The sequence below is a fragment of the Lissotriton vulgaris genome, chromosome 9 (genome assembly GCF_964263255.1).
Source record: "Lissotriton vulgaris chromosome 9, aLisVul1.2, whole genome shotgun sequence".
NCBI lineage: Eukaryota > Metazoa > Chordata > Amphibia > Caudata > Salamandridae > Lissotriton > Lissotriton vulgaris.
In genome coordinates, this window is record NC_141697.1 from 621,064,398 (window position 1) to 621,083,468 (window position 19,071).

The 19,071-nt window shown below is 48.1% G+C and overlaps 1 protein-coding gene across 1 annotated transcript in view; it reads right to left on the reverse strand.

Moving 5' to 3' along the window:
- MAP3K10 (mitogen-activated protein kinase kinase kinase 10) overlaps nucleotides 1-19,071 on the reverse strand; it is a 270,585-nt gene that overhangs the window by 113,581 nt on the left and 137,933 nt on the right. The gene's annotated exons all lie outside the window — the stretch shown is intronic.

The window sequence follows — 19,071 nt, forward strand, 5'->3', positions numbered from 1 at the left end:
GGAGTCACCACAAGTGCCGAACAGCATAAGCAGAAGAGCACATAGGGGCCGATCAGGATCGCGGACGGACTTGCGTCCATCCGCGACCCCAGAGCAGGAGGGAACCTCCGTATGGCATGCGGAGTTCCCTCCTGTGCAATTAGGATGTGACCGCCACCCTGGCGGTCACATCCTCTATTTTTAACATTGCGGCGGGTGCAGCTTCAAGCTGCACCCGCGGCAATGTTAAAAATGCACGCATTGCTTTTGCATGCAGAAAGAGGCAGGCACCGTGCGGTGCCTGCCGCTTTCTGCATGCAAATGCAGGGGGGTACCATAGGTACCCCCCATGTGCACCCCCCACCCCCCCTTCACCTAGGGGGCCCGCAACGGGCCCCCGCAGTGAAGTTCCGTATGCTTTTCCACGGCGGGAAACGCGCCGCGGAAAAGCATAATTCACTGCCCATCCTAATATGGTGGACGGTGTCTGAGAGACACCGTCACCATATTAGAGCTTTTCCGCCGCGGTTGTAAGCCAACCGCGGCGGAAAAGCTGCGGACGGAAACCAGGACCCACCAGCCATCCTAATGTGGCGGTGGGTCCTTGGTCAGTCCGCTGCGGTTTTTCCGCATCCTCGGGGCCGGCGGTGGCTTCCGCCGGCCCCGAGGATGCGGAAAAACCGCAATCCTGATCGGCCCCATAGTATCCAGCTAACTTGGAGAAACAAACCTTGGTTTGAGTACTAACATTCATGCTTCTTACTCTGCCTTATTTGCCACCAAACTGAAAAAACGAGTAATTGAGCTTTATATTAAATAACCATATTAAGTAGGATTATAGTGTGCTGTCACAGAAACAGAGTTGTACTGCTGGATCAAGATCATGTTACTCACCTTTGGTAACGCTCTTTCTGGTAGAGACTATACCTAGTCGTAGATTCCTCACCTTTTCAATGTTCCTCAGGCATCATAATGGATCTGGAAACGTTACAGCAATACCTCTGCACAGCGGAGTGGAGCACTGATGCCGTTTTGCTCCAAAAATAATGCGCAAACCCATATAGAGGTTTCTTTGAGACTTTCCACGTCCCTAAACGCAGAGCCTTAAAAGCAAATTGGTCTGAACAGTGTGCAGATTTCTAGACTTGGGATCTTATTAACAGAAAGAAGCTAATTGCAGAACAGGGAGAACCCGCGAGGAATATGCGGCTAGATAAAGTCTCTCCCTGAAACAGCCTTTCCGAAGGTAAGCAGGTAAGCAACGTGGTCTTTGGACAGACTTCTAGCCCCAGATTGTTCACCTTTTCAATAGATACCAAAGTACTACCTATTTGGAGGTGGGTGTGTGGATGGACTCAACCAGAAAGGTCTGAAGACAAGTGTGGAAATTGCCCTTCTCGACGTACCTGGCTAATAGCACAATAGTATTTTGTGAATCTATGAATGGACGCCGATGTAGCTGCATGGCGGATGTCTAAGACAGGTACTCCATGAGCTAACATAGTGGTAGCAGCTTTAGCGCTGACAGAATGAACATTCATGCCTTTTGGAGACTGCTTTTTAACCAATGCACAGCATATCTTAATGCAGAGCATAATCCAGCGGGAAATGGTTCTCTTCTGCACAGCCTTGCCTATTTTTTGTTCAAGTGAACCCCACAAGAGCTAACAGTCCACCCTTTTTTTTTTGGTACAGTCTATGTAAAAACTCAGCGTTTTCTTATGGTTCAAGAGATGGATTCTCCCCTCCTTCTTAGAGGGGTGAGGTGGAGCAAAGAACACTGGCAGGATGATGGTTTGACTGGCTTGGAGCGGCATCACAACGTTTGGTAAGAAGGATTCCTGCGTCCACAGTCTGTCCGGTAAAAAGGTCGTGTACGACGGGTTGACAGAGAGCCTAAAGCTCACTCACTCACCGCTCCAATATAATGCCGATGAGGAACACTGTCTTGAGGGTGACAAGCCGCAAGGAGCAGCAGTGAAGCAGCTCGAAAGGAGTACACATCAGGAACGTCGCACTGTGGCATGACAAAGAGGGAAGGGGAAACAGATCTAACCATTTTAAGAAAAGCACAACTTGAGACTTAAACAAAGGCTGATCTGACAGCTGTAGAAAAGGTGAAAGAGATGGAAGATTCCCCTTAATAGTGCCCAGAGCAACGCCTTGCCAGTGAGGGCCAAAACAAAAAATTAAAAAATGTCAATTAATTTTGCCTGGAGGGGATCTATCTGAGAGTGCCGCACTAAGCTAGAAATTTGTCAAAATGACAGGCGTATGCAGTTTTACTGGAGGGACATCTGGATGCCAAGATAACATCAACCACCTCTGGAGGAAAGGTAAAGCTATTCAGCTGCCGCTGCTCAGTCTCCAAGGATGATGGTGGAGATTGTGAAAACAGGTGCAGAGCCTGGCCTTGCGACTGCAACAGCAGATCCTCCCGGAGGGGCAGCATGGCATTCAAAGAGCCTACCAGGTGGTTCACTACCAGGATGACCACTTGGCAGTCCAGCCCTTTCCAGAAGCAATGAGACTTCAGGCACAGGTTCCAGGACCCCACCCCACCTTGTTTGTTGCAGTGCCGCATGACGGTGGTGTTTTATGTGAGCACCTGTACTAGCCTTCCCTTGATAGATGGAAGGAAGGCTTTCAACGCCAATCGGATGGCCCTCGGTTCTAATAGGTTATTATGGAATAGGGACTCTGGACGGGACCAGAGGCCTCTGATCTTTACCTCTCCTTGATTGCTGCCCCAACAAGGAAGCGATGCGTAAGTAGCCACTGTCAGATCTGGGTGGGGAAGGGAGATGGGCCTGCCACAGACCTAATCACACTTCAGTAACCAGCACTACAGATCTGTTGCCTTCTCTTCCAAAATATGAATGTGGTCAGAGAGGTTCCCATAATATTGGGCCCTCCAAGACTTCAGATCCCACTGCAGAACCCACATATCCCACCTAGTGTGTTCGGCCAGCAGTATGCAAGAGTCCCAGCAGCCTCAAACATCGCCCTCTCTGAAATCCAAGACGGAGTCTGAAAGATCTGGATCATGGCGTGAATGTACTGGACTCTCTCCCAGGGGAAAGGCACAAAACCTCAACAGTGTCTAGAGTGTCTCAGAGGAAGGGCAGTTTTTAAGAAGGAGCCAAGTGTGACTTCAGCATGTTGATATTGAACCCCAACATGACAGGAGGTGCGCCACAGACTGGAGGGTGTTGATGACTGCCCGAGGCGAGCCCGCCTTCAACACTCAGTGATTAAGTTAGGGCAAGACTAGCACCCCAGACAGAGTGCGGTCATCACTTTTGGTAACAACTGAGAGGTGCAGGTGAGACCAAAGGGGAGCATAGCAAATTGAAAATGCTCCTGTCCCATCAAGAATCACAGGAAGGGAGGAGCCAAGATGGCGGCGGAGACGGACGTGTAATCGCCCGGCTCCCCGAGCCTGTTCCATTAACAATCTATCCTGCTTACTATCCTGCTGCAGAGTTGCCGCGAAAGGACGAGGGTGGCGCGCTGTCGCCGGTGGCGTTTCTCCGGTGTCCTTACCTGCCCGATTGCTGGTTGTAACGGTGTGTTCCCCCGACGACCGGTGCCGAGCCCTGGATCAGTGCCCCGGGTCGATATGCCCAGCCGGAGACGGCCAGAGCTCCGTGGATCCTACTGACGGGTGGTGTGCCTGCTGTTCCCCGCTACAATTCATCGCCTGTCAAGGTGCCCGCACCGCTCCCCCCTGAGGAAGCGCTAATCGACCGGCTGTGGTTTTCCATCGCTTCTTCCTCTCGGAGCGGTGTTGAGGTGAGCCGCGCTGCTTTGTGCTTAGCTGGGGCGGAAATGGCCGCTGCAGCTCACCATTGCTTCATGCCTGGATGGGTCTCCATGACGGGACCTGTATGTTTCATTGCACGCGAATAAGGGGAGCTCAGGACTTTCTGTGAGATCGCACCCCAGCCGCCTATCGCGGAATCCACCCACACGAGTAGAGACCCCTTTGTTTGTGCTCAACATGGCAGTCGTCTCCTCTACAGCACGGATGGGCTCCATCTCTGCCCCTGAAGGTGTCGCCCTCCATGGCCTCGAGTGGCGTTTGGAATACTTTGCTGCACTCCGCGCTACCGATTCACTGGATCGCTCGCCTAAGATCACCCATGCCTCCATCCTCGCAGCGCTAGCCGATTTAAGGGCAGACTGGCATGATCGTTACTGTGCACTCGGCGCGAAGCTGGATGCGGCCGCTCTCGGGTCGGAGAGTGCCTCGCCAGCTGGCCCCTCTTGTGGTATCGACCGAATCTCTCCTGCCATTGAAATGGGGACTTTGTTGCCGCGTGACTGTCAGCTGGAGCAACATTCTGAGACTGAATTCTTTGCAGGACTGCCGCAAGCCCATGTCGTGGAAGCTACATTGTTTCCTATCCTGCCTCAGCTTTCATTGTCGGACAATGAACCCTTATCCTCGTTTATGGCTCAGCTGGCGATGCAACTATGTTTCTACACTGCTCATGCTAGAGATGATGTGGGTTTAAGTTGTTGTTTTATGCTGCATTGGGTGAACCTGGGTGCGGCACCCTTCTGGATCGATGCCATTGTTTGTGACTGGAGGTGTTCATTTTGTGCAGGGGGACCTTCTCCTTGCCGAAGGCGGCCATCTTATCCCTTTGTTCTATCTGGGGCGGTGTATTATCCGGAGCCATATTTGGGGGACGCTTGAAATCTGGCCAGGGTTAGGAATGACCTTCTTCGTGTGAACTGTGCTTGAGGGACGGGTGGGGGCCCGTGACGGGATGCTTCCTCGACGCGTGCTGCAGCGATTTTTGATGTCTCTCCCTGCTTTCTTTTATGTATGGACGCTCTGATCTTGGTATTGTGGGTAGTGGAGAGTATTTACTGGCCGGGGAGTTCGGGTGACTTAGAATTGGCCCTCCTCAAGTATTAGGGAATTCTTTTTCTATTTCTCCCTTTCTTTTTCCTATATTTCGGGTTCTTTAGTGGGCGACAGACACACTGCCGGGGGGGGGTAGGCCGTAGCCTCCGCATTGATGTAGGGTGGGGGGGGGGGGTTTTAATTTCATACAGTTCATTTCTATGGGCCTCTTTTTCTATTTTCTGCGCTTTTCTTTACCTATTTCTGTCCTGGGTCCGAGGTAAGGGTTAGTGGGGAGTGGGTGGCGCTGTACATGGCGTGTAATTGCCAGTTCACGCTCTTGCTGTTTTGCCTTGTTGTCTTGGATGCTAGCTTATGCGGTTGATTCCATACTATGCTGTTGCCTGCTCATGCTGTGAAGTAACGATACGGACTCAGTACTCCTTGATCTCTATTCTTCACTGTTTATATTTTACACGTACAAAAAAAACTTTAAAAACTAACCTTCACTGCTCCTGTTTTCTTGGTGGCACATAATCGTTTGCGGAGTTATTACATGATTGTTGCTATCCATCCTGGTGCCGCTGGGAATCTGTATTGTTTGCTCCTGTGCTCAAAAGTATCGTGGCCGGCCTGACGGTTGTGGGCCCGTATTTGTTAATTTTTCATGCACAATAAAGGTTTACAAAAATAAAAATAAAAAAATAAAAAAAGAATCACAGGAAGCACCAATGGGAGGGCAGGACGGGTATATGGAAATAGGCATCCTGCAGGTCCAATAGCACCAACCAATTTAGAGGGCAGACAAGACCTGGACCAGGGTGAGCATTTTGATTTTCTCCTTCCAGAAGATGGCAGTGAGAGGGTGCAGGTCTAGAATAGGCTGGAGGAGTCTGTCCTTCTTGGGTACCAGAAAGTAGCAAGAATAACAACCACGTTCCTCCTTCTGGCACTGGCACCCTTTCGATAATCCCTCTAGCCAAAAGGTCTTGAATCTCCAGCCACAAAATGAAAAGATGGTCCTCCGTCGGTCATGGGGCAGGGGTGGTAGAAGGTGCAGCAGAGACGAGAGGATTGGTAAGGGATATCCCTGGTGAACGATCTGCAGGACCAACCTGTTTGATGTTCTGGCTTGCCAACCTAGGAAAATTGGTTGGATTCTGCCTACCACAAGGTGGCGGTCCCCTCTTAAGGGCATGCTAAAGGGGTTTAGCAGGTGGGGTTGCAGTGGACCGGGTGGCCTGTTGACCTTGGCAGCAGGCACCGTGGGCTTCACAGCCTCAACGACTAAACTGCTGAGTTCCTTGCTGAGGCTGGATAGGCGGACGGTACATGACAGCTCAACACAATCCGCAAAAGGAGCGATAGGGTCAGTGCACTTGCTGAGGCAAGGTAGATAAACCCAGAGAGCATGTGGAAGCTCTGCGCTCCTTAAATCCCTCTAAAGCCTTGAACAAATAGGCAAGCCCTGTCGAAGAGAATGCCTGTAGGGAGGATTGGACACCACCAGAGAACTGGTTGATCGCAGGTAAACATGGCTGCAAATGGCGGTCATGGTGACAATGGCTTCCCCAGTGGAATTAAGGGGGTCCAAGCCACAATGAATTGTGAACTTGGATGCATCACAACTGTCTTGGGTGGCCTGGGCAAGAAAAGGCTGGAGATCTTAGGGGACACCAGGGAGGACTTGAGCCACTGAATACCAAAGGATGCAAGAGTTGCGACCAAGGAGGGAGCTGGTCTGGTGGAAGAGAAAACTCACTTCCCGAAAGCCCGATCCATTTGGACTCCCTATTTGAGAGAGCACTCAGAAAAGTGTTGGGGTTAGACCTGCTTGTGGATGCCTGCATCACCAAGCTTTCAGGGGAAGGGTGAAGAGATAAGAACAAAGGGTCACCGGGTGCAGGGGATGGTGTCTCGCTATTTGCCTGTTGAACTTTGTCTGCCAAACGCATTACTGGGGCATAGGAAGCAAGTGCTTTGGTGGCTGGATGACTGGGTTAGAGAAGGCCCATTTTAGGGAAGGTACCAGTAGCCTTCTGCAAGTTATCATACCAATTGTTCTCTTGATAGGGCTGAGCGAACTCATTACCCACTTTATAATCACTGTCTGAGTCTATGCTGAAAAGTGAGGGTAGGGGGAGTTATCTCCCTTGTGCAGGTAGCAGATCATGTAAAGGAATCAACGACTCAACTGTCCTTGGGTGCAGCTTTGGTGTAGGTCGGAACGGCGTAGACAGGGTTGGACAGTGCCATGGATATCTCCACTTTCAGCGTAGATGGACTCAGTACCGGCCTCGAAGTCCCAGGAATGGTTGTCAGCCAAAATGGAGGAGGCAGGATCTGTACCGGGACCAGAGGTGTTGTGACAGGCTTGGAGGGTCAAATTGGTGCCAACGGTGAACCTGTCGGCAGTACTCCAGATTGAAGGCCTCTCTGCTTCTTAAAGCACAAAGGCACACAAGAGGGAGACAGAGAGGATCCAAAGATTCGGAGCAGGCCTATGCAGAACTCTTTGATCTGTTGCTGAGTGGCAGATGGCCCCGGAAACTCGGGGTGTGCTGGAACCAGCTGCAGGATCGGCTCCAAAGTCAAACGACTCTAGGAGGGAGATCGAGTGCTATGGCGTAGTGAGGGCTGAGTCTACCTTTGATTTCTTGTGCTTCTTTTTGGACATAACGGATGATTTGGATCATAACTAAGACCACTTTGGTGACAAATAGAGCTGATCCGGGACTGAACCTCGGACTTGGACCGCAACTTACATCGGTATAATTGTTAAGTCTTTTTGTGTTTGGCAATGTAAAGTTTCGCCTCACAGCCACAGATGGCCTCCAGGTTCATCCATGTGCAGCCATTGCAGGCTTTGGAGTCATGACTTGACCACAGGCGACAGTTTCTACAAGGCTTAAGACCTGCCTTTTTTTGTGGGGATACACTCTTGTACACCAAGAAAATCTGACAAAATATTGAGGAAAGTGTCTCAGAGAGACGAGACAGAGCTACGGACCTGCTTCTGGTGGTGTCAAAAGAAAGGAACTTATGTTAGCGCACAGGAGTGTCGCCTACACAAGCTTATCACCTCATTTCTGAAGCGGAAAGACATCAGTTTAAAGTCACACAGTCCCAACTACCAGCGCACAGAGGTACTGCTGAAAGGTTTCAGGATCCAATCTGACGCCTGGGGAAGAATATTCAAAAGGTGAAGAAACTGGGGGCAGAAATCTCTCTCAGAACATAGACAACAAAACCTGAAAACAATGAACTGTATCAGAAAACCTCAAGAACGAAAAAGATGTACCCTGGTAATGTGGTGTTACCTGGTAATTAAATGTACTAATGTTGAGAAGGCAAACCCAGAGTGCATTAACAGTCATAGGAGTTCAATGTACCATTCTAAATTCCAGTTCTACAATATTAAACATTCAAACATAAATGTGGATCATTTATTATGGTATTTATTTGTTTTTTTAAATATACACTAGGCAACAATTAGGCATCTGAATGCTGTACCTTAACAGCAGGGCACCACTGAAACTCAACTTTCAGGCATGCCCGATAAAAGAGGTATACACAAAGAACATGATATAAACAGTGTCTAATGTATGGATTCATTGTATAACACTAACATGAGTATGCTGGTCAGATTAAGCACACATCTTATGTATTTGGTTAAGATGTGGTTGCTACCATTGATCCAGAGTACTCGAGAACTAAACACCGTTCAGTACAACACGTCATATGTGATTAAATAAATAGCTCATTCTTGTATACAAAATTCACTTTTTACATTTAAATTGTGAATAATACAAAAACACTTCACCTACTAGTTTAGTCATTTAACTGAGTACACAATATATAGAGAAAGTTTCCAACAATGCATGTATGTGGCCACAAGCAGATTCATGCCTATGACGAACATACGTTTAATTGTCAACATATACGTCCATACCTACAACTACACAACAAACAGTATTAAACTTTGACAAGGTACAAAAGTGATTTTTATAGATACTTACCCTCTGAGAGCTTGGCTTTCGTGCAGGTCCTCAAAGAAGCATTAATGCCTCTGAACATTTGGCCAAATAATAACAGAACTTTGTGAGGAATGTCAGTGGGGCGTTAATGGGCAATCAGAAGTTACTGGGCTCCCAATTAGAGAACCGGGGTCTTTCGCTTTGGGTGTCCTGCTGCTCCCTTACTGCAGAACCCTAAATGGGGAAGCAATTCCCCATTTAAGGACTTGACTCTCAGGGTAACAAGTAAAGAGCAGATCTAGGCTTACTCAGAGACGTGCTGCGAGCAAGAAGCTTAGAACAATGCAACATAAATAACACTGAAATCAATGACCAGTCAGTGTTTTTTCCTTAAAAATAAAAAGTACTTTATACACACAAAACTAAATACTTTGCACAACATTACAACTATATACAAAATGGCCGATGGAAGATTGAATGGGAGCACCCAACTACGGACCGTGCAAACAAGAGGGGACGCACACTAAAGAAAGGCACAGATGCCTACTAATCCTCTCAATAGCACTGGAGAAACTAATTCTAATGATAGCAGGGGAGAAGGGACTGGAAGCGCCCAACTTTGAAACATATTATCTGGCAGCGCAACTACAGTGGGTGGCCACATGGTTTAATCTATTGGTAAACTCCGAAAACGGGTACACCAATGGCAAGCTGAGAGCTACTGCAATAGGTGAATGCTTATTTGGCACTCGAGTACTAGGAGTCTGCTGCACAACTAAATAGTCTTGGACAGTATTGGCTCCTCCACTGAGACGGAGGACCGTCGCCCCACTGCTGAAAAGGAAAAATAAAATGATAGTAACGAATTATTATAATTTTATTTTTCCTATTACAGTCAAGGGCAGGGCTGGCCAGAGCAGGGGAGGAGTGGTTTGCACTCCCTAAGTGAGCATGACTGCTTGGCAGGCCGTCTTTGGCGGCCAAACAGTCATGCGCACTTTGCATGTTCCCCACCAGGCTGCATTACACAGGCTGGTGAGGAACATGCACAGGCTCCCTGTCCGCGCCTGAGCGTCAAACCATGGTGCTCAGACTAATCACAATGCTGCATTGCAGTGTTGTGATTGGTTTAGGGGAGCCTGTGTGCCCGGGTGCTTCAAGAGGACGGAGGAAAGGCGAAGGCCAGCCATTTCAGGTATGTCCTTTTTTCTTTTTTTCATCCAGACCCCCATCCGAGAGCAGCCGCTACTGGTACTGGAAACAGGTACCTGAAGAAGTCTGCGTCATAGCGTGCACACCCCAGGTTCAGGCAGGTAGTGGATATTGCGCATTGGTTGGCATGGTTAAGGCTACCAATCATCCAGGTCAGACAACTTGCCAGTGGGAAGGCCTAACTTGTGACTCGCCGCTCAGAGCAGTACGCTGACTTGGGAATGTAACTCTGCACAACCCGAGACAGACGTTGCTGTACAACCTTGCTTGAAAAGGGCTGGGGGTTGAAGGAAATGGTCAACGCTCTTAATAAGTTCAATGGGGAAAAACTTACTTAAACAAGAACTAGGGAACTGTAACAGCAAATGGGAAGGTGACATAGGAGAAGATCTCTCAGACTGAGGGAGGTCTATAACACCACTACTCTTGGCCATGCTCTCCAAAAAGGAGGGATTTAAAGTTATATACTTTAATTATGTACACCGCCCCAACACCTGCAAATCAAGTTTCCAGGGATGGATGCCTCACATATGGCCTGAATAGAGAGTAGATGGGGCTTCCTTTTCCTTTATGGTGTGGTGTGATCATGCACTGTAACCCGGTGCTTTTGAGGTGGGAGCTCCACGCAGATTTCTAACTTCACCGGCAAAGTGAATCTTTGCAAACCTAAATTGTGTCGCACGCCAGGCAGTTTCCAGTAACGGGTCTTCTGTGTGGGCTGTCATCATCTGCCTGGGCAAATCTATCCTGCTGGGGGATAATCATACCGGAGTCAGCGCCTGCAGCTCTGTGAGGACTCCACGGACCAGGAGTCTCTGAGACCGGCACACCTGCGGTCCCGCCCACACCACCTATCTAGCGCCTCGCGGCCCCCGCAGCGCGGGAGCTGCACGCCAGGCAGTTTCCAGTAACGGGTCTTCTGTGTGGGCTGTCATATCTGCTGGGGCTAATCTATGCTGCTGGGGGATAATCATACCGGAGTCAGCGCCTGCAGCTCTGAGGACTCCACGGACCAGGAGCCTCTGAGACCGGCACACCTGCAGCCTGCTTACGGTCCCGCCCACACCACCTACCTAGCGCCTCGTGGCCCCCGCAGCTCGGGTGCCGCACGCTAGGCAGTTTCCAGTAACGGGTCTTCTGTGTGGGCTGTCATCTGCTGGGGCTAATCTATGCTGCTGGGGGATAATCATACCGGAGTCAGCGCCTGCAGCTCTGTGAGGACTCCACGGACCAGGAGCCTCTGAGACCGGCACACCTGCGGTCCCGCCCACACCACCTATCTAGCGCCTCGCGGCCCCCGCAGCGCGGGAGCTGCACGCCAGGCAGTTTCCAGTAACGGGTCTTCTGTGTGGGCTGTCATCATCTGCTGGGGCAAATCTATCCTGCTGGGGGATAATCATACCGGAGTCAGCGCCTGCAGCTCTGTGAGGACTCCACGGACCAGGAGTCTCTGAGACCGGCACACCTGCGGTCCCGCCCACACCACCTATCTAGCGCCTCGCGGCCCCCGCAGCGCGGGAGCTGCACGCCAGGCAGTTTCCAGTAACGGGTCTTCTGTGTGGGCTGTCATATCTGCTGGGGCTAATCTATGCTGCTGGGGGATAATCATACCGGAGTCAGCGCCTGCAGCTCTGAGGACTCCACGGACCAGGAGCGTCTGAGACCGGCACACCTGCAGCCTGCTTACGGTCCCGCCCACACCACCTACCTAGCGCCTCGCGGCCCCCGCAGCGCGGGTGCCACATGCTAGGCAGTTTCCAGTAACGGGTCTTCTGTGTGGGCTGTCATCATATGCTGGGGCTAATCTATCCTCCTGGGGGATAATCATATCGGAGTCAGCGCCTGCAGCTCTGTGAGGACTCCACGGACCAGGAGCCTCTGAGACCGGCACACCTGCAGCCTGCTTACTGTCCCGCCCGTATTGGTTATTTATCTAGTCATTGTTCCCGCTACGCGGGACACGGGCGGGCGCCGGGCTAAGCCATTTGTGGCCTTCAGAGGCCGGAAGAGGCAGAGCAAAGCCACCTCACTTGTTTGCCTGCCTACCGTTGAAAAAAAGAGGTACACCTTTCAGACCTTTTAGACCCTTAACAGTAACTGCCTCGAACACTTTGGCTATCACTTAAAGACCCAATGACTACCGCGGTTACCACGCAACATGTTGGTCTAGTGCTGGAGTTTGTGCTTACCACCAAAACAATCCACATCAGGACTGGTAAAGAAGTTTTAAAAAAATGTGTTCTTTCAGGGGGGGGGCCTCGGAAGGGGACTCTGGACAACTACCTAACTAGGGTAACATCGGACATTGAATGTGAATTAGAGAGAGTTGAACAAAGTCCCTTAATAGAAGTCACATATACTTGCCAATCCCCTTTGACGGTAGCAGACCGATGTCAAAATGTAACCCTACTGGATGAACTTAATCTGCTATGCCAAAGTGCATATGCCAATGTTGATGAGGGAAACAAACAGTCAGGCGTCCCATCCATACCTACAGCAAGTAATCCGGGAACCCCCCTTTTTCCTACAGCAAAAGTCAACACTCATTCGATAACGAACCCTCAGACTCCCCCTGTTAAAAGAAAGCGCAGAGGTGCCAAACAAAGGGGTATGCCATCTAAAAAACATAAATTGTACTCTAGTCCCCCCCCAGTCATTAGCAACACCCCGAAATCATCTAGGGCATGTTTAACTCCAAATTCCCCTTATCTACCATATCATCTGTTCTACAGGCCCAGATCGAACTTCTTGTCAAATCCTTAATATCCCCACTGGTAAAGAGAATCATGGTAATAGGGGATAAGGTCACTAGTATAGGAGAGACAATGAAGGAGAACACGAAACTCTTAAAAAGATTGGTAGGATCGAAGCAGGTAGAACCTCTAGCCACTACCGATGTTCCTAAAATTTTGGCACAAAGCACTACTGCTCCAGCCCAGTTAGTTGCCCCAAAAACGCCAATAACATTAAATACTCTGAACCCGACACCAAACTTGGTAGTACAGCAGAGCACAGTCAATAGCGTAGGGCCAATAAATGCTCCCACACCCATAGAGGGGACTTTTCCCTACCACGGCCATATGCAAAGAAAGCTCATCTACATTGACCTACCACCGGAAGCCGCTCCATTTGTGTGCATTCTCTCAGGCGTGCCCGAACTAACCACTAGCAAGATTGAACGACAAGCGGATTTGGCAAATAAGGTATCTTTCTGGCTAACCAAGAACAGGCCCCTTCCACCAAATATCGAAGGAAAAATTTTAAATGTTAGAAGGGTGAAGTGGTTGGGACCTCTACCTAAAGATATAGTGGGTGACCTGATCATTGTAAACTTTAGGGATCCCTGCGTTGTCCCATATCTGCAAGGCTGGCAATCACAAATAGGAGACCGCCCTATAGTTACTAGGGAACTGAGAGACTTCTATCCTAGAACCGTATACTTGCCCCCTGTAAACTTAGAAAAGAACCACTGTAGAGGCAACAGAGGCCATATACCCACCAACTTTAACACACCCATCTGTAATCATGTTTTTTGAATGGCCTGTTAATAATGATTTGAAGCTTGGGGTTGGTCTATACTTGAATAAGTCTTTACTAACCTCCGACTCCCGTATATTCTGAAGCCCATTTGTAACACTGATGGATTTATCGTCTACACTAGGAGATTTGCAGAGGAGACAGTATTAAGTGTGGAAAAGCCACTATGAATAGGTTGTTTTAACCAAGAGACATTGAGGGTTGCATCTCTTTTATAACGAAAGTGGTCTTCATTTATTTTTCTTCTCTTTTGTGTATTAACTTTATTATTATTTTTTTTATTTTTTTATTTTTGAAAACCTTTATTTTCAAGTCAGTGCACACAGCTATTTAGCCATACATCCCGGAGGCTAGGCAGCATATCATGAACCAGAAGGCCAGTGTACAAGAAGCAAGTTACCAAAGCATATCAAGGTTTTAATTTTCTGTTTTTTAGAAAAATAACAAATACAAGAAAAAGAAAGCACCGAAACTAGTGCTAAGAAGCAAGGCAATTTAAAACATATGTGCAACAGAGCCCGATCTCGGAAATGGCTAGGCCCAATAATCGCAAAGACAGTCAAAACAGTACCCACATGTACGACCATAGAGGGGGTACAGGAGAGCTATGCAATTAGAACGCGTGTCGGAGTCATAGACTATGGGGTCAGTCGTTCTTCCATGGGGGTGGTGTGAGGCGGAATGAAAATGTCACCCCTATACTCGTTCCAGGCCCCCCATATCTTTTGCCACTTTTTGGGTTCACCCCTGGCCACATAGACAGTCTTCTCTCGGAACATACACCAATCCATGTTGGCCTTCCACTGTACCACCTTTGGGGCTGTAGCAGCACCCCACATCTGTGTAATATCTCGTAACTTTATTATTTTTGATACAGTATTTCCCTTTTTTATTATGTATTGTAATGAATGTATTTAAAATTTTGTACTGTGCTTTTATGGTTGCTTTGTTTCAACCGAATAAAGCTTATTGATGATGATGATGATGAAATTGTGTCTTCTGAGGCGGTTGCCTAAATCAAAATCTTATACGTCCTATAGGAAATGCATAGACCTAGCAATGCCACTGGTTAAAAGAATGATTGATGTGAACTGGAAGTCAGAGCTGCTGGCAGACATATCTAAAAGGAGGTCGGATCTCTATAAAGGGGCATAACCAGCAAATGAGGCAACACTGAAGCTAAGCTGGCCTTGAAGTGTGCACTATAAACAGGGAAACTTTACAGCTCGCACTTGCCCCCAAAACGGATAGATAAGCCTCCACAAAAGGCTAGACCTGTTTGGCACCAATATTGAAGAGCAGAATTGACATGGCATATGGGCCCCAACGTCTGCTCTCTGTGGCTCCCCTGACAGAATATGACCACTTTTGCGACATCTGGGAGCACCATAGAACAATATACACATTTTTAAAAGCCTGTACAAGGGGCTAACCAAGAACCAATGCCTGTTAAAAATGTACTTTTCTGTTGATTCTTAAACTTGTTTGTTGCATCCAATGGCAACTCAGTTTTTTTGGCTGTCGGCATAGTCCTCCATGGCACACCCACTCACTAAATCCTGCTCTATCTGGCTGTGCATAAAAGCCACGGATCTTGTAAGCACTGTTAAAAGATTCAGCTGTTAGTGACACTTCTGGCAAAAGACTAGTCTTAGGAGGTGGTTCTCTAGACCCCTTTGGAATTTAGGGAATCCGCAGAAATGGGGAACTGTTATTCCACAATGATGAGCCCAAGATGTCACTGGCTTTGCCCGCAAACGTCTTGAAGCTCGTCAGATGGAAGGCTGACCTACTGAGTTTACCAGTAGAGAACTCTAGGAGAATTGAGGTATATCCTATGGTACAATAAAACAATGAGATTGGTGTGAATTAGCCTTTTCCACACTACTGGATTTTGCAAATCTGATCTGATTTTGCAGGCCAAAACACTCACTAACCACCCACTTTACCCCATCGCCCACTGCGCATGCCGTCATACAATTCAGCTCCTATCTTATCCACTCACCCAAATGGCCTACCCTCATACCTAAATTAGATGCTCAACGACCTGCCACCATTAGTGAACTCAACATCTTTTGAGCATGTTAATGACATGCTTAAAATATCATTCAACGTGCCCCGTCTTCTTTATAATTTCACCCGGTAGAAACTCATCTACAGCCTTTGAGTACTCCATCTATCTGAACATTAAAAACAAAAATGTGTGCAATTCATTGCAAATTGAGAAACTATACAACCACAGAGCACAATGAGCACAATCAGCGCCAAGACACCTCAGGGTATTAGCGCGCTTTAGAAATCTCAGTAACATTAACATTAACATGATTCCAATAACAAACCCTTAATGTCCTGCGTGTACCACTCTTCTCCCTTCTCGGCACACCTGTGACTCATTCCTACTTCTTAGCAACATTTTACATCTTACTACTCTTCAAGATCTTAAGTATTAAATGTAACCAGTGAACATACCTCCTAAGCGCACTTCCTTCATCCTATTACTCCCATAGATTACCCAATAGCTCCTTCAAGATATGTTCATTCTCAGCCACATCTCACACTGACTTAATTTCTATAGTGAAAGTGGTCAACCCATCATCCATTTCCTAGTCTACAATTCTTGAAACCCTCTGCCCTCTCCATTCCTGCCATATTTTTTCGATCCATCTCTCTTTAATCACTTTCTTAGCAGAGTAACTATCCACCTTGCAATTCTCCAGGGCTCCCCAATATTCCTCAGACTACGTCAGATGCTACCATGATTTCTTGGCACAGATTTTGCCCCAATCAGCTGAGATGCAGATCTTTCTCCAAGGAACGTTATGGAGGCTTTGGTAGTTCCATGGCCTCACAAGTTTCAACCCAACTAGTGGTTAAGCCGGCATAGAGAACATAGTAACAGAGTACTGGGGACAGCACAAAATCTCTTCTCAGCTGATGCTTTAGTGCTTGATCCTGCTGTTGATACCATTACAAAGTAGGTGTTTCAGAGAATGACTACTTATCTGATTGTGGGGGATCCTGTGGGAAGGTAGTGCCTGGAAGGAAGGTGTGCCACCTGAGGTTTGAACTCACCAACCATCCAGAGCAGAAAGCATTTGCACTGGCAGTATATCAGGTTACTTGGCTACAGTAGGGGTGGTGAATAGCAAAGGCCCAGAGAAAGGCGGACAGGTCATTCCGACCCAGACACCTTAACAACAAGGGTAGTGTTGCCAGACAGAACAGCGCTTGGACCCGGATGGAGCGCATGCATACCTTTGTTTGGGCATTGGTCAGAGGAGACCTGACTGGGTTGATGAGACCTAATGGGTCAAAAACATTTTACAGAGCTACAGGTGTCTGATTCACAGGTTCCAAGGTTACTTCAGGAATGAGGAAAGCCTGGCAGATTTTAGCCCTTGCATAGGCAACCCTCTGTCTCATGCAGCACATAGATTCCCACCACTTGTAAAATACACACAGGAAAGAATGAAATTGAAGTAATTTACTCCACTTACGGAGGACTGAATATTTTTTGGGTAAATCCTTCTCCAAGGGATAAAAGTAAAAATATCTGTGCTTATTCTTCACCAAAATACTGCTACCACACAAAGGACTCCCCATAGCCAGATATGCATTTCCACTCAAGTTCCAGGCATATTTTGGGTGCATCCACATTCCTGAAGTGCCTAGAACACTTAAGGTAGTGAGATTCCCAGAATGTCAAAGCCACTGGGTAATCAGTTACAAGATAGTGCAGAAAATCAAAACTGCAAGATGGCACCGCTGTTCAAACAGTGTGGAAACTTTCATCTCAAGGGCTGACAGAACTTGTCCATCTGTGAGGGTAAGAATGTCTGTCAAGGATACCATTGACAAGTTATTAATGCCTTTACTGGCACGCATGAAAGAGTATGGATGGATTTTTCCTATCCCTGGATGCTAAGGCAATTATTTAGCCCAATGCCTCTTTAGGAGGAACTCAAAGTAAATCTTCAAGTGTGAAATCAATAACGTCACGACCTGACCCAGACAGTGGCTATTATATTGAAAACTTGAGTTTCACAACAGTGTATTAGACGAACGGGAGCTTGAGGACCCTGCTACAGATTTTTGGCAAATCAAATGAGAGGATGGGTACAGCAAGTGCTGTGCAGCCCACTGTGATCACAGTGAGTGAGAACTAACTGCATTTGTTGTATGGTGCAGTCACAGCCAGACTGGGAACAGCAACCAGCCCTGGAAGATTGCTACCCGACCGGCCCCGGAGGCAGGGGAGTGCTAGTGAGAAGCACCGCTCCCGCTTTTGTTACAAGGGGCTGCTATTGCAGCACTGCTACAAAACCGCCCCTCAGTAATAAAACTGGCCCCAATGGATAGAAAACCGTCCCCCACTCCTCCGGCCCACCGGGGTAACGCTGGTGCCCGCTACGGCCTGTCCGGTCCTGGGTGTAGTTTCCAATGCCAATAGTGAGTGAGAACGAGTCTCATGTGAACAATTTGCCAAATCAACTTATGCCACAGGTTGCCAAAACACGTAGCTCGAAGGACTAGCTACAAGTGATCAGGACTAATATCCTGGCTATATATCAGATGATGAGATCAGGAGAGTTACAGGTCTGGGTATGTTTTCAGTTAGAGAGTTGCCCTGTAGTCCCTACTGTAGTCCCTCAGGCTATCGCTAAAGATATCCATGTAACACAAGCCTCTTGAATAGCACTGGGCTGTGTGCCTTCGGTAGAAGAGCCCAGCTCTAGTTAACCACACTTCAGGCGCAACCTATCTATCTGACCCATCTCAGAATAGAATATACCTTCTCCCTAGTCCACCCCCTATGACTGAAGCAGTTCAGAAATGACCAAATAGGCAAAGTAGGCATCAGCCTATAGGTCCCACGCCTTTTAGGGGCACGCCGACAACTGATCAAAATAGTATTGATTTGATCTTGAAAGAAAATTACAATCAATCTTTCTTTTTTTAATATTTCTTTTTATTAAGACAAGGCATCAACAATAAAGGCATAGTACAGAGGAGACACTCTCCCACATAACATCAAAGCTTACAGGAGAAGGTGGGGGAGGGGGGGACAGGGAGCAGAGTATACATGTATTAAGATATCACGGGGAAGCAGGAGTATCAGAGATAGAGTCTACAGGTGGTACACAAATCTCTCCCCTGTATCAGTTCCACAACCCCCACACTGATACTCACTTACGAGGCCGACCCCTTGCCAAATAAACTGTCTTTTCACGAAACATACACCAATCCATATTCTCTTTCCATCCTGCGAGGGTGGGCGGCCACTCGGATCCCCACTGTTGAGCTATATTCCTTTTCGCTATCATAGCACCCAGTGCCGCCCACCTAGTTTGCGCTGAGTTAAGATCTGTATGCTCCCAAATATTAAGGAGGCATCTCCTCGCCTCCGGCAGCACCGTCACCCCCAGGACCTCTCGCATAGTATCGTGTATCTTACTCCAATCTCGACTATATACGGACATTCCCAGAGGATATGGAGGAACGTACTCA